Here is a 4,228-nt window from a genome sequence, read left to right as displayed (position 1 = left end):
CCCCAGCCCCCAACCCATCCCTGCCAGTTGCATGCAGGGGATCCCCAGGAGGCTCTTTGCCACTCATCCATTAGGCTGCTGAGGAATAGGAGACATACAGTGTCTCCCATGCAAGGCTGGAATATAAACCTCCACCCATTCATCCACCTGAGTCTGTCTGTGTCTCTACATGTGATCAAACTCTGCAGCTTTTCTTCTTTTCTGTTATATTATATTATTACATTTAGACAAATATGAATACTTACAAGTTAGAACAATAACAAAATGAACAACAATAGTTGCCACACATTACAGTGCCGAGTACAGTGCACCAGTACATTTCTTATGACCTTACAGTCCATATTCAGCAATCCCATCAACACCCAATTTCCTCTCCCCTCCAGCTCCGACTAGACTGTTGTGATTATGAGGGGCTGGGTTCTTCTACTTTCATACCACAGCGAGAGAGGCAAAGAGAAAGAGATGGTGAAAGAGTGAGAGAGAGGGAGAGAGAGAGAGACGATGGGAAGGAGGGAGGAAGGGAGGGGGTTCCCGCAATGTTGGTCTCAGTAAGACCTGGGTAGCGTGCTTTCCCTCTATAATTTAATCACATTCAGCTGTCTCCCTGTCCTCGGCTCGCTCAGCAAAGCACATCAGGCACCGTGGTGGCACAAACACGCACACACACAGTCTCTCTCACACACACACACACACACACACACACACACACACACACACACACACACACACACACACACACTCTCGGCACACCAACACAAGTCTCCCTCTAACAAGCAAGACATTTCCTTCCTCTTCCAGCTAAAGGAACATCCCAAAGAACATGGCTTCACCTCCTGCTAAGCAGCTTGTCCCGGCCACCTCAGTAAAGTGACACAAAGATACAGACTACAGAGGGAAACTATACCAAATACAACAGCTCACAACTCTTACTACTACTCCTCTCTAACAATGGTTTTATGATAAAAAAAAATAAATAAAAAAAAAAGACATCAGACTGAATCTATAGCTGGAGACTTACAGATACATTTACTGCACCTACATCCTGTAGGTTGGTTTGTTGCCAGCAAAAATCTTGGCATGGGGAACGCGCTGTTACAATCCCTCACACTATCCCCAGATGTCTCCAAATATTGTCTCCATCATTTGTTGACATGAGAAACGCTCAGTCTGACACATTTTGGGCAAGGGAGACATAAGTAGCTCACTTTGTATCAGAGCTTTGTTTGTCTTGACAGAATGAAACATGTTGCAGCGCATCTGCCTTCTGCTGTGTGTATACAGTATATGCCACCCACAGGAGCGCACGCACACACACACACACACACACACACACACACACACACATACACACAAACAAACAAACAAACAAACACACACACACATGCACAGGCACACAACAACAACATCTGCATTGTCTTTTGTTACAAACCAGAAAAATACAGTGTGTAGGATGAAATACTGACCGGAGGGAGCAGAGCGCATGTGTGCATGGTTGTTTATATGCAACCAACTCGGGCAAAGACTTGACTGGATTTGAAACTCTTCCAACTTCATATCCTCTCCAGTCCCCACCACCACCACCACCACCACCAATCTCTTCCCTGTCTCTACTTCCACCACCTCTAATTGTTTTGTGGCAGTCACAGCGCCTGTACACCCCCCCCACCCCCCGGATACACAACAGAGTCCTCGCAGACGTCAAAGTGAAAGCAAAGAGGACACACACGCACAAGAGACTGATTTTTAGTTCAGAAGCGAAATTAACAAATAAAAACATCATTAAATTCAATCACAGTGATAATAATATAGTATTTAACAGCTAAACAATTGTATATGTTTTCAAAAAAAAAAAAAAAAAGTCTGCTGTTCAACACAAAAGTTTTGCAGAGCAGCTTTATCCGTGCGAGGAGCTCACAACTCACAGGAGAAACTTTTAAATGGCTGTTCCTGTTCTGAATGAATGTCACTTCTAGATGCAGCTTTGTGAAATGAATATGAAGTGATTTATGTCTAATTCAGCTGCATTCAAGAGGGGAAACATCTCTCAAGTTCAGGAGCAATTCTCCAGAGTCAAAAAGCAATTTAAAATAAACGTTATATTATAGTCAGTGCTGTGCAACATGGCTGGAACAATAATGAAGTAAATGCTCTCAGCTTGCTTTTACTTTCTCTCACTGCACCTGTACGACAAGACCACACTGCTACACCTGTCTGAACAACAGGACACTGGAGCAATTACCACACACACACACACACACACACACACACACACACACACACAGAAGAAAAAAACTGAGCAGAATTAAAACTCTTCTGTTGATCTACCTCAGATTAAAGCTGCATTTTTTTTCCCCCACTTCACTCAAATATTATCTTTGCAGAATTGCAGATGTATCTTACACCTTCAGTCAATGCAGAAGCTATAAGACAGAAGAAGCCACGAACAAGTGCAAGTTACCTACCAACTGCAGTCTTCTCTTTAAACTTTTCCTCCTGCTGCTCTCCACAATGCGCTTCCTGTCCTTCTTTTTCTTTTTTTTTCAAGTCTTTTCCTTTACTTCTCTCCCAGTTCACTCTCTGTGCTCACTGCAAAGTTCTGCTCTCCTCCTGCATGCAAATCATTTTTACGACTTGCGAGATGACTGGGAATGAGGGAAGGAGGGAGAGCGAAAGGGAGAAAGGATGACAGAGGGGTGGAGGAGTGGAGATAATGGCTGGAAGGCGGGCGACCAATGGGCCCGAAGCCTAATGGAAAAAGAGAATCAGGACACACCAATGAGGCACAGCCTGGAGAGAGAGAGAGAGAGAGAGAGACAGAGAGAGGGAGAGATAGAGAGAGAGAAAGAGAGGGAGCAGGGATGGCGAGAGCGCAGTCGGGAGGAGACGGTGTAACGCAGACCGAGAAAGACACTGAGGGAGAGGGAAGGCACACAGAGAGAGCACAGAGAGAGAGAGAGAGAGAGAGAGAGAGAAAGAGAGAGAGAGGAGAGCTGAACATAGCGGATGTGCACAGTAGGAGGAGAGAGGCGAGCATCCCGAGCGTGATGGAGAGACTGCACATCAGAGAGAGGGGGGAAAGAGAGGAAGGCTCAAAGAAAGAGAGAAAAAGGGAGAAGAAAAGCAGAGAGAGGAAGGATGAAAGGGGGAGAAGGAAGGAAAGCTGACTTACCCGGGTGCCGCCAGTAGCATCCTTCACACACTGCCTCGCAGACTCCACACACACATATACACATGCACCCACCCCGGCGATAGAGGCGCACGCCGCGCTGCCGCTAAGACTAACCAATAGCAAAAACAACAAAAGAGAGGACTGCCAAAGCCGACTGGTATACCCTAAAGCAAGTGTGCCTGTGTGCGTGTGTGTGTGTGTGTGCGTGGTGTGTGTGTGTGTTAGGGAGAGAGGGTGGGAGTGTGTATGAGCATGTGTATGTGCTGGGAGGAGAGGGAGAGAGAGGATAGCAGGAGGCTGAAATGCTCTCTCTCCTGTCTCAGTCCTACAAGCGGCTGAACTGCTTTTCCTCCCTCTCTGTGAGTCTCTTTCTCCTTCTATCTGTGTATCTCTCCCTCTGTACACTGTGCATGTATGTCCTCCAACACTCAATATGTTCTCTCTCCCTCCCTTGCTCTCTCTCTCCCTCTCCCTCTCTCTCTCTCTCTCTGCCTGCTAATGTGCCCTCCCTTCCCCTTCTCCCTCTTACATACATTTATTCAGGGCTGCAGACTGTCTGCTCCCACAGTCAGTTCTTCCCACGGCCCGGGTGGAGATGGAGCGAGGGAGTGAGAGGGAAAGAGAGGGAGAACGGAGGAGGGGGTGATAGTGAGCCATGTGGAACATGTGCAGTGCATTTATTTCAAATGGGAGAGACACAAATTTGTGACAGAATGAGCTGCACTCGTGCTTCAGTGCACAGTATTTGGCCTGAGATCATTCACAGAGCCGAGACAGATACAGGATGCAAAACTTAAAGGAAGTCTCTGGCTCATCGCTGGCTTGGCTGTTAATTAACACTTTCCCCCCCCCCACATTTCCAGGCTTCAGGCTGGCTGAGCTCCAGCATTAAGAGTGCACAAGATGAATGAGTATTGAAACAGGCTATAGTTGTAGCCATGTGTTCAGTGATGAGCACTGCTCCTAAACAGGAGACAATATTTACAATATAATCATGCTCGAACCAGAAGAAGGTGACATTCATGCGCGCTCTTGTGTGAATGAAAATGGGAATACTAA

The 4,228-nt window shown here is 46.6% G+C and overlaps 1 protein-coding gene across 1 annotated transcript in view; it reads right to left on the bottom strand.

Annotated features, from left to right (window-relative positions):
* myt1lb (myelin transcription factor 1-like, b) overlaps positions 1 to 2,909 on the bottom strand; it is a 101,173-nt gene extending 98,264 nt beyond the window's left edge. The window contains exon 1 of the mRNA XM_087170558.1: positions 2,463 to 2,909. The gene's annotated coding sequence lies outside the window, so the exon portion shown is untranslated. The remainder of the gene's footprint in view (positions 1 to 2,462) is intronic.
* Positions 2,910 to 4,228: the final 1,319 nt, after the last annotated feature.

Source organism: Seriola lalandi, unplaced genomic scaffold (assembly GCF_002814215.2).
Source record: "Seriola lalandi dorsalis isolate HSWRI2012SDOR001 ecotype SW California unplaced genomic scaffold, Sedor1 jcf7180002054953, whole genome shotgun sequence".
NCBI lineage: Eukaryota > Metazoa > Chordata > Actinopteri > Carangiformes > Carangidae > Seriola > Seriola lalandi.
The sequence above is the reverse complement of the archived record's forward strand: the minus strand, read 5'-3'. Positions and strand labels throughout refer to the sequence as shown.